We start from the raw sequence: 16,318 nt of genomic DNA, 5'->3' as shown, positions 1-16,318 counted from the left end.
TTTCTCATAGTTGCCCTTTATCAAGTAGAGAAAGTTTCCTTTTTTCTCTGGTTTGCTGGGAGATTTTAATTATTAATCAGTGTTAAATTTTGTCAAATCTTTTTTCTGCATCTATTAGATAGCCATTAGGATTTTGTCCTTCATTATCTACAATGATGTATCATATTAATTATTTCATATATTAAGTCAAACTTGCATTTTTGGGATAAATCTCACTTGGCCATAGACCATAATTCTTTTTACATGTTGCTGGATTTAGTTTGCTAATATTGTAAACATTTTTGTATCTGTGTTTATAAAAAAGATACTGGTCTATTGTTTTCCAGTGATGTTTTTGTCTGGCTTTGGTAACAAATAATGTTGATGTCATAGAATGACTTAGGAAATGTTACTTCTGCTTCTATTTATTTTGAAAGATTTTGAAAAAGATTGATGTTAATTCTTTAAATGTTAAATAGAATTCACCAGTAAAGCCATCTGGTCCTGGATTCCCTTTTTTGAGTTGTTTTTGATTACTGATTTAATCTATCTACTTGCTATAATTGTGTTCAGATTTTCAGTTGCTTCATGAGTTAGTTTTTGTAATTTGTGTGTTTTTAGAATTTTTCCATTTCATCTATGTTATGAAATTTATTGGCTTACAATTGTTGATAGTATCCTCTTACAAGCCCTTTTATTTCTGTAGGTTGTTAATAATGATCCCACTTTTATTTCTGATTTTGGTTATTTAATCATGTTTTCTCTATTTTTCCTAGTAAGTTTAGCTAAAGTTCTATCAAATAGGCTGACCTTTTAAAGGACCAACTTTTATATTCTACTCACTATTTCATTTTTTAATTTTCTTATTCTGTATTTCAGTTATTTCTGCTCTAAGCTTTATGATTGCCTTCCTTCTGCTAGCATTGTGTTTAGTTTGTTTTTTTCCTAGTTTTTTGAAGTGTAAAGTTAGGTTATTGATTTGAAAGAGATCCTTCTTTTTTATTGTAAACATTTACAACTATAAATTTCCCTCTGAGCACTGTTTTTATTTTCATTCTTCTGAAAGTATTTCTGATTTCCTTTTTGAATTCTTTTTTGATCCATTGGTTTTTAAATGGTACATTATTTAATTTTCATATTTGTGAATTTTCCAGGTTTCCTTATGTTAATTGATTTCTAATTTTATTCCATTGTGGTTTAAAATGATACTTTCTAGGACTTAAATCTTTTTAAGTTTGAGGAGACTTGTTTTGTGGCTTAATGGTCTACACAGGAGACTATTCCCTGTGCATGTGAGAAGAATGTGTATTTTGCTATTGTTGGATGGAATGTTCTTTCTATGTCTTTTAGGTTTAGTTGCTGCTTGAATAATCTAGGATAATTTCCCCATCTCAGAATTCTTAATCACAGCCTCCTTTTAAGGGAACATATTTACAAATTCCAGGGATTAGGAAGTGGGTATATTTTGGAGGCCATTATTCAACCGACCACAGTAACATGTAGCCTTGGTTTAAATACTGATCTACAGTTAGCACAGTCACAATCTCCAGGGCAGGACAGCACTGACTCAGAAACAGGGAGAAGAGTGCGCAACTCCGATAGCATGGGGCAACATGTAACAAACACCAAAGTAGCATTTTGAAGAGTTCCGAAGTTATCAGAGTGACAGATTTTATTCAATCAGAATAAAATGGGACTTTAACTTATAGGACAATGAAAATTAGGCCGGAAAACTATATTTAATGTGTTTCTTGAATTAAATGTACTTAATGTGACTTGGGAAAAGAATTTACATGGGAGAGTTGTTTTTTCTTATGCTCTAAGATAAAGGCAATCTAAATCACCTGCAAATATCTCTGTTTTTTTTTTTTTTAAGTGTATGGGTTCGTATCAGAAATATACTCTGAGCCTCTAGATAGGAGTTTTATAGTACAGTGTTCTTTCCAATAATAATAATAATAGTTATGGTCCCTGGCTGGTGTGGCTCAGTGGATTGAGTGCCGGACTGTGAACCAAAGGGTCGCCAGTTTGATTCCCAGTCAGGGCACATGCCTGGGTAGCAGGCCAGGTCCCCAGTAGGAGGAGTGTGAGAGGCAACCACACACTGATGTTTCTCTCCTTCTCTTTCTCCCTCCCATCCCCTCTCTCTAAAAATAAGTAAATAAAATCTTTAAAATAATAATAATAATAGTTATGGGCCTATTCCTCTGTATACCATACAAAATTTGCTTCACACTTAGGAGATTTTTATAAATTAAGAGTTATATTGTCCTTTGAGGTATTTGTGACTGAAATTGTTAAAAAATGTTGATTCTTCTGTATTTCTGTTACTCACATTATGTCCAGCTTGAAAAGACCTTGATCTGACTTCTATTCAATTAAGTTTTACTGCTTTGTACTCCAAAGCCAAACCATAACTATAAACCTAGAAGAAAAGTTATAGCTGAAAAACAGAACATCAAACATGTTAACTGCCCTCTTTCCATCATTTAGAAATCTCTAGCTGTGAGCCAAGAAGTTTCTGACCAGTAAATTTGATGTTCATTGTTGAGCTTCTTTGTTAGATTTTAAAGATTTTGTTCACCATGATGAGGACTTTTGAAGGATAACTGTAAAGTTCAATAGAAAATAACATGGAAATAGTTTTGATAACCTACTGGAGTACAGTAAAACAATAAGATTTCATAGCCCAGTTCTGATATTGCAACCTATGTAATCTTGGGGAAGTCAAATAGTCTCCTTTAGTCTCAGTATTCTCATCTGTAAAGAAGGATAATAATATCTGCCACAGACAGTTTTGAGAGTTGTGACTCTGTGCTTTGAAAAGTGTTATGTACTGAACAAATGAAACGGATTACCATTCTTCTCAAATTAAAAAAAAAAACCCACTTCATCTTAAACTGTAATGGTGGACTTGCACATAATTGAATTGTAATAATCAAGAATGAATGTATTTTGTGGTGACAGGTACTCCATCCATGGGTATGATAGGTTTCAACATCTACATTATGGGGCCAATGGGACAAATGCAAACAATTCATCTCCATGTGAGCAAATGAGATTTCCCTCTACTTTTTCACCGTAGCCCCAACCCTGACCAGCCATCTCACAAATCACTGGTATCTGGTTACCAAGACTGCACAGGTCTGACCAATCTGACCCTACTGCAGAAGAGAGACCCCGAAGACACAGACCCCTTTATTGGTAAGTCATATGTGCCATGTTTGTCAGGTATACCAGAAGGCCAGAGATATGGTCACTAATATTTATATATAATTATTTAATAATTTATAAATGATAAAGTGTCACATTCTCAAATTTAGTCATTTTTAAATGATAGCATTAAAAATAGCATGAGCAATTTGGATATTCACTGAGAATATGAACTTTCTTATGTGAGTATGCATGATGTATACACGCACATACACGCACTCACACTTGTGTGTTTTGTTCAGTTAGGTGAACAAAAACTTACTTGTGATTTTAAAATTAAGTCTTTAATCTCCATTGTAAGTTTGAAGTAAAAATCAGTGCTCTAAAGAGAGAGATTTCTTCCAACACCACCCAAGAAGAACAGAAGGAAATGTCTGTCTCCAAATAATTTAAGATGATTTACAGAGAATATAATGCTGTAGAGCAGCAATTTTCAACACACGTGCTGCAAGAACTTTTAAAGCATGCAATACCTGACTACTTAATCAGTGACACTGACCTCTTTTCCTTGAGATTATTAAATAAAACAATGACAATAGCCAACACAATAGGTGTCTGGTGTGAACGAATTAAAATCATACCTATTTTTTGTCAGATTGGGAAAAATATAATGTATTTTTCGAGGTGCCACAGAATTTTAGTAATTAGTTTATGGGTGCCATGAGATGAAAAAGGTGAAAATCACTCTTCAAAAAAGTTGAAAAATCAGATGAAAAAGGTTTGTTGTTTCTATTTTATTTGAAAAGGGAGAAAAAAGAGAGAAATACAGTTTTTTTTTTATTGTGGTTGTCCATTAGGGTTATCCAAATGCACAGAAATGTACATATCACATACTACATCCCATTGCTGGAATAGAGTTGTATGGCCACATCTATCTACCCCTAAGTCTTGATGCTACCCAATCAAGCTTCAAAAACCAAGTAAGATTGAATTGCCTAAAATCATGTCATGTACTCTTGCTTTGATTGCCAGCAGATTTAACACTGGAAGGTAAGAATCTGATTTACACTTAGATGTATTCCATAGAAAATGCTCCCAAATTAGAAAAGTTTTGGATCCTAATGGGCAAAAAAACCCAAAACAAAACCCAAAACAAACAAACAAAAATAACAATGCCCACTACTTACTACATATTGATAATTAATTGGTTAAGAGAAGGTATGTAACCAGGATAACCAGACACTGCTAGACCTTCACGTGACTAATCCAAGCATCTGTTGATTTGCTTAGATAACTGGGAATAGAACAGTCTGTGGCAGCAAGTATTTTGCAGACATCTCCCATCCCACATCCTTGTCAAACAATGTGGCCTTGACACTCATCTCATCGATACCCGAGTCTTTTTTCCTCCCTTTGAATCTGGAAGAAATGCTCATTTGTTTATTTGCTGATTTAATTATCCAGCCAGGCAGCTACTCATCCATCCACTAATACATATATAGTACTCAGTTTGCCTTTTGTTTCTTGGGAAAATAGATATCATATCAAATATCAGGCTCTTTGTTAAATTTAAATCTCACAGTTTCCTTTGTGATGGGTATTATTTCCATTTTACACATGACCTTTGTGAAGTAGATATCTTCTAAAACGAGTGTGGTTCTTTTTAGAATTTGGCCACTAGATCTAAATTTCCAAATGTTTAAATACTCTACATATTTGCTATCTCTAATACAGCAGAGAAGTGTTGTGGAGTGGTAAGAACATAAATTCTGAAGCTGGTATGTTTAGGTACAAAACCTTAAAAGGTGTGACCATGTGCAAATCTCTTAAAGTTGCTGTGTCTCCATTTTCTCATCTGTAAATCATACAAACTAGCAGTACCCCTACTGAAGGGTTCTTATGAAAATTACACACATTAACATGTGTAAGATGCTTAGAATATTGCCTGGCAAATAGTGTTGAGCTCCATATTAATGACTAATAGGGAAAATGTTAAAAATAAAATAAAATGTACTTTAACCTTATTTTTTACTTTAGTTTTACCTAAATTTTAATTTTGTTAATCACATAGTGGGAATTTTGCAAAAGTAGAGCTTCCTCTTTTACCCTCCTATAGAACACTTGATCTTTAGATGCTTAATGTGTTCATTATGGGATGACTAGAGGCTTGATGCAAGCAGGAAGTGTGGAGGTGGATGGAAAGGAGTTTAATGAGCACGTGGACTTATCTAAACATCATATCTGTAACAGTTCTAGTCCTCAAATACCTCATGTCTAGCCTGACACATTTGTAACTGATAAAATTATATTGGTTTTGAGCAGAATGCTTTAAATGTGCTAAAGGTGAACAAAAACTCCACCAATTCACTGAGGTAGTTAAAGGAAAATTACTTAGAGGACTAAGTTAGTGCAACTGTGGGCAGAGAGGGAGAAAATGTTAAACAGAGTTTCGGATTGTCCTATGGACTGTGTCTATTGTGGGAATCTATGTAATTCAACACTTCACTCAATTTGCTCATTGTGATAGAATTTCGTCAGTCTTGTCTACTCATGGCCACATATTCTGTGCTGTGCAATTGGAGATCTCAATGTAGTCACTCAGCTTATGCCCTACCAGGAGCTGGCTCTGTTCTCTGGAGACTTACACTAAACAGAAGCAGCCTAAGAACAGCAAAGGGCTCCAACTATGAGGATTCCACTCAGGACAATGGATAAGGGACCAAGAAAGGAAAGCACCAAACCCTCACGCATAGACAGGGCTGATGGAGATAAAGAACTTTCACAATGGGGTATTAGAAAGAGCCAACATGGCTGGCTGTAGAGAATTCAGGTGGGAGAAATCAGACTGGAAATGGAGACTAGAGAGAGGAAATAAAGTAAAATGGGGGCACTTTGAGAAGAGAGTGAAAAGTAACACAAACAAAAGGTAGGAAAATACAGAACGCCCCCCCCCAAAAGTTGTTCTCTCCTCCAAGTTTTTTAATGCTCATCTGTCGCAGCGCTTTCACAATGCGTTGGAATTCCTTGGTTTCAAATACCTCTGTTATCTCCCTAGGATATACCTGTGAGCACAGGAAGGGCAGAGCAATGGCCAACAGGTAGCTGTTTCTAGTACAGAAGGATTCAGGAGGGAGAGTTAATAGGGACTTGCAGTAAGGAGGGAAAACCTAAAGGCAAGAGGACAGTGAAACTGAGAAGAAATGAACAAGCACATCACCGCTAACTAGAATGATATGAGAGACAGGATGGCTATCAGGTAGAGAAAAGCCTCTCTCTAATTTAAATATTTCATTCACTTTCAAACATTTCATATTCAGTGAAACTCAAATGCCAAGTCCCTACTTTTAAAAAAGTAGAGGTAGTTAGGGAGGATGAAATCCATATGTTTCTGATTCATTTACACAAATCTCATTGAAATTCAGCTCAGTGTAGGGAGATTGAATGTCGTATATGCCAAGGCACAGCATAGTAATCGTTTTAAGCCATTTTTGACGCTCTGGGAAGTCTCAAGAATAAACAATATGAAGCCCCAAAGGCCTAAACAGTGCAGTCTGAAAGGGAAAGCCAAAAATATCTGAAAGGGAGTCTACATTTCCAAATGTAACAGTCTGCCGCGAAGACTCCGGGATACTTTATGATGCCCAGGAGCCCAGGAAATGGCAGTCATGGCATGACAACTGGGAACGAAGTAGAGTTCTCACCAGCAAACATTACAAGGGAGAGTTAATGACAGAAGATGAAACAAAATCCAAATGGAGGAGAGAGTGAGGCTCTACCTGAAAATAATTTGAAGTCTATTAAAGCAAGGGAAAAAAACAGGAAAAAAAAAAGGAGGGGAAAGGAAGATCAAGAAGTTAGAAACAAATCCAATCCTTAATGAATAAAGAGCTTCACAGTTACGGTATTGTAAAGTGTAATTATTTATTTCAGTGTCTCTTTCTAATTATACACTGGTTCAGACATAACCAGTGCAGACACACTTTCCATGTTTCAAATAATCTAATAGCTTCCATTTTGGTTGGGGAGAAACGCAATAAACAAAGAAGATTTAAGGATGAGTTGGGATTCTGATTTGAGCAATTGCAAAGGTTGTTGGTTACACCCTTAATGTTTATTCCCCCCAAAATTCATATATTGAGGCCCTAATTCCCAGTATGATAGTATTTCCTGCTGGAGCATTTGGGAGTTAAAAATTAGATTTAGATAACTTCATAAGGGTAAGGTCCCCATCTGGGATTAGTGTTCTTATAAGCAGAGGAAGAGACTGGACTTCATTCTCTCTTCACCATATGAAAACACAGTGAGAAGGTGACCATCTACAAGCCAGGAAAAGGATCCTCACCAGAACCCAACCATGCTGGGGCCCTGATCTTAGACTTCCAGCCTCCAGAACTATGGGAAATAAATTTCTGTTGTTCGAGCCACCCAGTCTATGATATTTTGTTATGGCAGCCTGATCAGGCAGTGATAATCAACTCAGTGATTATTTACTGAGATAGGGAAGAGTGGGACATGTTACCATTGAGTTGACTTAGATACATCCATGTGGATATGTTAAAGAAGTGATTGGTTATGTACATTCAGGTACCATGAACCTACCAAATCAATGATATCGAAACCATGAGAGTAGTTGGAAACTTCAAATAATAATAGCTAATATATATTGAATGCTGCAATGTACCAGAAACTATTTTAGGCACTTGATATGGATTATCTCGTTAATCCTTGCAATAGTCCTGTGAGCTAGCAACAGTTGTCATCCTGAGTTTACATATGAGAACACAGGGGATTAAAGGATTCTTCTCGGTGAAACCAAATCATCCCAGAGAAAAGACCATAGACAGTGACGTGAGGGGTCGCCTAGTGAACGATGAGTCCCCTGCCTCTCATACTTAGAGCTTAACACCAGCTCTCCAGTGTTTTGCTCGGGGAACCACATACTTTAACAGAATGCCAAAGATTACCATGCATTTCAGAAATTCTCCGAAATGAAACACAAAGACCAAGACAAGAAAACTTGGTGGGGGAGGAAGGGTATGTAAAATTTAAAAAATGAAAGAAATGAAAAATAAACTCATAGTAACAGATACAGAGAGTGCCTTTGTTTTAATTTATTGAAACTTTTGGGAAGTTTCGATGTGCACTTCACTAAGATGGGTGGATGGCGGCCGTGGGCAGTCCTGCTCCTTCCACATCCATTGCGTCAGCTTTGCTAACTGTGTCTTTCGGTTTGCGAATCTCGTTCTCCTCTCCCTACCTGCTCTCATTTGTGGTCTGTTCTCTCCATTACTCAGATAGGTAAATGCCCTGGGATTTCTGTTATTGTCTGTTTCTTCTTGTACTCCTGTCAGTTTTCTTTTATGTTTTGTTTTATTTTATTTTAATTGTTGACACTGTTACATATGACCCCTTCCCCACCCCATGCCCTCCTCCACCCTTTGTTGCCTGTGTCCATGGGCTAAGCATAGATGCATATATGTTCTTTGGCTAATATCTTCCAGTCCCTCCTCCCCTCTGAAATCTGTCAGTGTGTTCCGTGTATTTGTGACTTTGGTTTTATTTTGTTTGCCAATTTATTTTGTTCATTAGATTCTACATGTAGTATACAGAAAATCAAATGATCTCTAATACTGATTAAAACTTTATTGTTATAAAGCGTCCCTCTTTATTTTCAATAATGCCTTTACTTGATATTAATATTATTGTTATTTTGGTTAGTATTTGCATGGCATGCCCTTTTCTATCCCTTTATATTTAAACTATTTCTATCTTGTTTTCTATGAGTTATTAGTAAAAGCACGTTGTTGACTTCTGTGCTTTTAGGTAGTTTGGTTATCTTTTAGCTGTCTTTAAGCATAATTCCATTTACACTTAATGTAGTTAGTGATATATTTGTGCTTAAATCCATAATCTCACTATGTTCTTTTTAATATTTATTCTTTTACATATTTATTTTTCCTTTTCTTCCCTTATTTTGATTATTCAAAAATTTTCTATTTCCTTCTGTTAACTTGAAAATCATACATATTTTTAACATTTTTTTAGTTTCAGTTCTTCTCTTTTCAATCACTATAACATTACAATAGCAGGATACAAAGCAAGTGACTAGGTTACAGCCTTGTGTCAGCTGCGTCTCAGGGCGTATGTTGTCAGTGAAATTTTTCAGTCAGACCCACCTGTATAATGGGTTCTAATATTTGCCTGTTGTGTTTTCCTGGACGATGTATTCACTCCTTGAGTTTCTTTGTTTGTGCAATAAGGTTGATACACCATGAAAACCTTAAACTCTGTAATAAACTAATGAGGTTGATGTGAAGATAAAGTGGGATAATGTTTGAAAAAATCAAACACTGATCCTTACACATGGTAAGCACTGGGTTTCTATTCTCCCCTTTCTTTTTCTAAGCTGATCCCTAACCATTTTATAAGCCAACTTCCTGGATTCTTCGTCAAGTAGACTTGAAAAGTCATTTTGTAAATGGCTGGCCTTATTTCTTTTACATTGATTCAATTAGCTTCAAGTGTAAAAAGGGACAATTCCGATGTGGGGACCAAATTGTGTGTGTGTGCACATGTGCATATGTGGGTATGTCTCACATGCTTATATCAGTTCTTGGCTTGCTGAGAGGAGTGTGTTCGATGCCCCTTTCCTGCTCTGCTCAGTTCTGCAACGTGACTGATATGGGAAAGCTGTCTTCCCGGTATCACCAGTCGGCTGGTTTCTTGCTAGGTTTGACCCATGGGATATACCAGAGAGATTGTGGGCAGAAGGAAGGGAGAAGCTGGGGTGTTTTCCCTCTCTCTTTTTATCTGAAACCATCTCCCTGGTGGCTGTGTCTATTCCATTGATGCTCATGAAATTCTTTCACACTAGAAATACTGAGCACCTTATTTAAAAGACAAATGCACTAAGACGAATCACATTAGACAATTCCATTTTTTTTCTTTCAGGGATAGCTCTATTAATTTCATTTCCCTAGCCAGCTGAAGCTGTGTTGTTGTTTTATTTGTCTCAGTGCCCATTTTAGATTTTCACTTCCCCGTTTTGAATGTTGACTCCTTTAATTACTTTGTTATTCATGTGCCAAGGAGAATATTTTTCAGTCTAGCCCTGTGTCACCATAAAACTTGAAGCTATCTCTCTAAATAATATCCCCTTTGACATCATTGGCTCGTGCTGCTTATTTCCAATCAAGCCAATGTCAAAAAGCCTTCTCATCGATGAAGAAAGATATTGGTTTCTTGTACCTGTTCTCCTGTACTTCAGGTGGATAAAAGGCAAACGCCTATTATATTGACTCCATGTTTGAATTGCCAAGCATATTATGTGAATTAGAAAGGGGTAACCTAAGAATGCTGTCAAATGTTTAAAAATCAACAAATATTTACTGGCCATTTACTACATGCCAAGCACTATGCTAATCATTTCAAGTATACAACTAAAGTCATAGTACAGTGGGGATCATATTTAAACGAGTTATTGAAAGCACTTAACATTGTTCCTAGTATGTAGTTGTGCTCAGTAAATGGTAGTTATTGTTAATAATTTGGGGTCTTATATCCAGATCATGGGTTTTCGCTGCTCTAAGTAATCGAGCTGGGATAAGCAGACATGCCACCGGAATCTGCTCCTACCTATGTTCTCTTCCCATATTCTCCACTTTACCCTAACTCCTAACCAACCTGTTTACTTTATTAATATACTAGTAGTAACTATTATCCATCTACTAACTAACTAATCTATCCTCTTTAACCTTGGTTCCAGTTACTGCTTTTAATCCCTTTACCTTAATAATCATAATAGCCAACATTAACCAAACTTTCCCTCTTGCCAGCTACAATACTAAGTGCTTTATAAGTATTATTTCAACGAATCCCATGTAATAGGTCTTCTTGCCCTCCCTTTTTTACCTATTAGAAACTGTAGTTTAGTGGGATTAAGCAAACTGCCTATATAGCTACAAAGTTGCAGAACCAAGAGACGAATCCAGGCAAGTTGACTCTAGAGCTTTTCTTCAATGCTAGACCACATTGCTGGCATCCTTGGGCCTTAATGTGGGCCTCACCTGTCATCACCCAGGGTGGGTGGATTCTATTCTGGATTTTGACCCTGATAGGTTCTTGTTAATTTAGCCCCTCCCAAATTCAAATGCTAAGAACCAGTTATATAACTAAGGAGAGGGACAGCAGTCCCATGAGAAACAAAGGCTTCCTAAGTGGTTTTCCAGGTTGTTCCATGTGGACATTGAAATGCGGAGTTAAAGAAACAAAGAGAGTCCTGAATTTTATCAAAATGTAGATAGGATGATGCCCTGGAGATTTCCTGTGAAGAAACACTGTTTTAAGGAGAGAGAAAACTTGGCTTTAAAAAATTGAAAGACAGTGAGCGAGGTCAAATAGCACATGAGATTCTCTGGGGATGGAAGATGAGTAGCTTTCCTTTCCATCACCGTGGGTGATAGGCTGCTTCTCAGCTTGCAAATTCTTTCCCTCTTTCTAAAGGTTGTTGAGGTTCAGTTGTAACTCTTTGGGTGATCTCTTTTTCCTTTTATTGCCCCCTTGGTTACCATCCAGTACTTGCTCAGCTGTAGCCAAGTAAATCCTGAACAGTATTCCCAGCAGGAAAAATGTTGTTTCTATCCCAGAGGACATATGACTTCAAGACAAAGATGGGCCCAATTTGCATATCTGTTGACAACCCATTTTAAGTGCCCATGAAAAAACCCTTGGTGTTGCCATTCTGGCTGAAAGTTTGGCTTTGTTCACCTAAGTACTTCCTTACTCTGTGACTTGCAGTCACCAGATGCAACAGAGAAACCTTCTGGGTCAACCCTTTCCTTTCCTTTTCTTTCCTTTCTTTTTCCAGAAGTGGTTAAACATGTGGAGAGGGATGCCAACAAGCCTCCTTTTTCCAGATACTTCCTGGCCGCTCCACACAGTGAGCACTTGTCTTTACTCCTTCATTTTTGGCTATTCATCCTCAGTGCCTTTGGCTCTAAAAGCATTTGTTAGTTAGCACCATGAAAGGTGCCTTTCAGATAGAACAAGATGGAGGACATTGCCCACGCCAGAATTATTCTTAGGGAAGGAGAGTTGTCAACATTGGGAAAGACTTGATATGATAGCAACGGGGAGCCTGTCTAGCCTGGAGGTGAGTAGACCTGTTCTTTGTTGTTCGCACAGGCCCTGTGTACAAGCTGTTCTCTCCATGTGTGACTCCAGAGACAGCCTACCAGGTTTAAACTCAATTACTTGCTGTCTCTGTGACCTCAAGCAAGTTTTTAACTGTTACACCTTGCTTTTTCTCACCTGTGTAATAGGCACAATGATAGTAGTTTCATCCCAGGGTTGTTGTGAGAATGAAATGAGTGTGTATGTAAAGGAAACAGAACAATGTGTGTCATGTAGGAAATAGCATGTCATTGTTCCTTGTCATGTCTTACTTAACTATGTTAATCCCCACCCTTCCTTAGACTGCTCCAGTGTCACTTCCTCAAGTGACCTCAAGGAAACCTCCCCACCTTGCTTTGCTACATGTTCTCAGAGAAACCTGTTCTACTTTTGCAATCATGCGTTTCTGAATGAACTCGTTGGTGTATGGCTGCCCTCTCCACTGGGCTGTAAGCTCCCTCTGATCATGGTGCGCTCAGCACCTGGCTTAGTACCTAGCACGTTCTAGGTTCTTAACAAACTTTTGTCAAATGCAGGAGTGAATGATCCACCATAAAAATGGTTAAAGCAACTAAATCAATACATTTTACCTAACTCAACAAAAATGTACTGAGCACTTGCTTTGTGCCAAGCATTGTGCTAGGATCTGACCAGGCAGAGACGGAAACGGTGGCTCCTGCCCTCAACAAACCCAGTCGGAGGTCAACACCTGCGTGTTGGGTAGATCACAGCACACTGGGGTGAGGGCTGCACAAGTCGTGTGTCTGCCACATGCAAGTCATTCTAACAACGGCCAGGTAGGAGTTGTTGAAATACTTTTTGTTTCACTCGATGTTATGGAAGCCTACTGTGTTAATAATAGATGTGTGTATGGTGGCATTAGGGCTTGTATGCAAACAAATATGAGTACATAAAGCAGGCTAATCAGACAAATTCTAACTGTGTAGTAGAAAATAATAATTTGTGTTTCTTTGGGGTTTCATAGCTTTGTAGTTCCACATCAGTTTTCTCTTATGATCTTCTGGGTCATTGCACAATTTTTATTCCTGATTTACTAGATGTGAGGAAACTTTCCCAAGAGCCCAGTGAGGACCTAAGTCCAAATTTTCCTCCTAGACCACTGACCTCTTGTGACCCAACAAAAGGAATCTGGGTTGGGAAAGAGATGATTTCATACCCCTGAGCACACTCTACTTCAAAGTGTTAAGTGAGCCCAAGGCTCCTTGCCCTGCCCACAGGTCTGTAGCGGCCCGAGACCTGCCAGAGCCAGAGATGCGACATCAGCCCATTATGCCCTGAAGGCCTTTCTGCTAAAGCTTAGTGTATCGCCTTATTCACGCTGGGCTGCAAATAACAAATTACACCATGGACTTGGTGGCTTAAATAACAAACATTTCTTTCTTATAGTTCTGGAAGCTAGAAATCCAAATTCAGGGTGCCAGCATGGCCAGGTTCTGGTGAGGGCCCTCTTTTAGATCGCAGACTGCTGACTTGTTGTATCCTCACAGGTGCAAAGAGAGCTAGCTAGATCTCTGACCCCTTCCTATGAGGGTACTAATGCCGTTCTTGAGGGTCCCACCCCTCGTTCCTCCTTAATGACCTAATTACCTCCCAAAGACCCTACCTCCTAATACCATCACCTTAGGGTTAGGATTTCAACATACAAATGGGGAGGGCAAGAAGACACAAACATTCAGTCTTTGACATACATTTCCCATTACTGAAGTAGGGGATGTTGGAAGACCTCACCAATGAGTCCTCAGACCCAGAAGGCAGTCTATGCCATCTCACTCCTACCTGGAAGCAGGCAGACCTCCTCCCAGAACTCAGGCTCCAAAGGTTAGGCAATTTTGGTTTTCCTTCTTTATTCAGAGGTCTTAGTTCTAGGGATTGTAGAATTAAACTCTAGGCTCCAAAAGTGCTCTCTCATGTTGCGTTCAGAAGGCTCAAACATCCTTTTATATAAAGGACATCCCTGATGCCTTCTCAATATCCCAGAGCTCCTCAGGGGATGAACTTAGTTCGGATTTCTCTTAGGACACTATGCTTAAATAAGCTCATGCTTTTCCTTTCACTGACAGCACACATTTCCACCATCTCTTCCTTGTTTACTATATGAATATGCTTAGGGGCTGCCCTCCAGATAGTGCTGGATTAGCGGCAGGTTGGCAATGCAATTCCTGTCACAGTCTGCCCACCAGAGACAGTGCACCCCTCCGTGCCACACTTGCCAGGCCAGGAAGCACAAACAAATGCCCCGCCACAAGGCAACAGGCTCCTCACTGTAAGTGCCAGACTCCCCTCCTTTGTCTCATCACAGTGCTCAGAGCTGCTGTGGCCAAAGTACAGAGTCTGGCACCTGAGGGGGCATGGGGGGGCTCTCGGCAGCCAGCCTACCTGTCAAGTGCTTCTGGGATTAGGAGTATCCATTGCCAGCACTCCCTCTGGAAGGACTTGATGGGTGGGCGTCTTGCCAAGAGGCAGAGCTCAAAGCCCTTCTGTGCATGTGCTTCTCAGACCCCCAACTGGCTACTTAGCCATTTGGCCAGATACCAACATTTCCAGCAGTGCTTTTGAACCCCACCCATCTTTGGCTTGGCTGGATTGAGCAGACCCACTATCAAATACTATCCATTTTCCTTCATATGCATGAGGCTGACCCTGAAGCCATTTGTTGGGTTGGATCCATGTCTTTCCTCTACCCTCACTGCCCCCTCTCTCCCCACCAACAATTTTGATGATACAAGGCTGGTTTTGTTCCTTTGAAACAAAGCCTCTGTTCTGGGTGGATGTTCCAAGTCAGAAAGCCTGGTTGTGTTTATCCCAGGCCATTGGCTGGGCATTCACATGCTTTTTGTATTTGGTAAGTGACAGTATTTGCAAAAGCTGATTGCCACAGCAGGCGGAACAGAGACAAGACTAGCAAAAACATGTGTCGGTAACATATGCTGTAGTCTTTTCTTCTTTGCTTGGAGGACTGACACTTCCTACAGGAAGAAGTAATTATTTTGCATGTGCATAGATTACACTGGAGTAAAAAAGAGTGAGGAGGGGCTGCTTCCTACATGAAAGAAATACCTCTCCCTCAAACATCTCATGCTCATATGCATACACTTATAGATATTCCTTTTTTTAAACAAAAGTCAGTGTCCTAAAAATTCAGAGATGCCTTTTGTAGGGGAGAATAAAAGCACCTTGGGAGTTAAACAAACCTGGGCTCAAGTCCTATCTCCCGATTTGGCTGTGTGACCCAGAGATAATGATTAAACCTCTAAACTTCATCTGCCATCGTGGATGAAAGACTTAACTCTCAGGTTTTTCATGAGAATTAAACAACAAAATGCATGTGCAAAGCACCTCGAAGGGACTATGAGCAGACTCCTTTCTCTTCCCTGGCTCAGCTTGCCAGCAGGGACCACAGTTGTAAGTCGTCCTGATGTTTGTCTTTACTCGCCTCTTCTCTGATGAGTAGGAGACATGGGGAACTCTGGGCAATCCCAGATAGTTCTGGAACCAATTAGAACCTCAGAACTTCATGTATTTTCATGCAACCCCAAAGAACAAGTCTGAAAGTGGAACTCGGGGAAGCAGACCCAAACAGAATTCAGATTCCTGTACTTTAAGTAAGTTTTTCCTCAGTCATTTGGTGGAAGTTCAAAACAACAGGATGACGCACAGTGGGACGGAGCCGGCAAGGCCCTCTGGTGTCTTGCTGTGAGCTCAGAGCTCCTGGCAACAGCATGGCCAACATTTGATTCATTATTTCATCTTAACCAACCCTCTTTCCCACCCTAACCCTGGAATCATTCTGCACTGTATACATTAGCATGAGCTCCTCTGGCTGCTTTACACATTCCTCAGGAGCAAACTACCTCTCAAAGTTCTCACATACTCCTGTTTCTATTGTATGTAGCATCAAGATTTCTCTAACATAACAAAAAATTATTCCATCTCTATTGACATGGTAAGTATGGAATAAATATTGATTGAATAAATTATGATAGCTTACATTTAT

Source organism: Desmodus rotundus, chromosome 1 (assembly GCF_022682495.2).
Source record: "Desmodus rotundus isolate HL8 chromosome 1, HLdesRot8A.1, whole genome shotgun sequence".
NCBI classification, from domain to species: domain Eukaryota; kingdom Metazoa; phylum Chordata; class Mammalia; order Chiroptera; family Phyllostomidae; genus Desmodus; species Desmodus rotundus.
The sequence above is the reverse complement of the archived record's forward strand: the minus strand, read 5'-3'. Positions refer to the sequence as shown.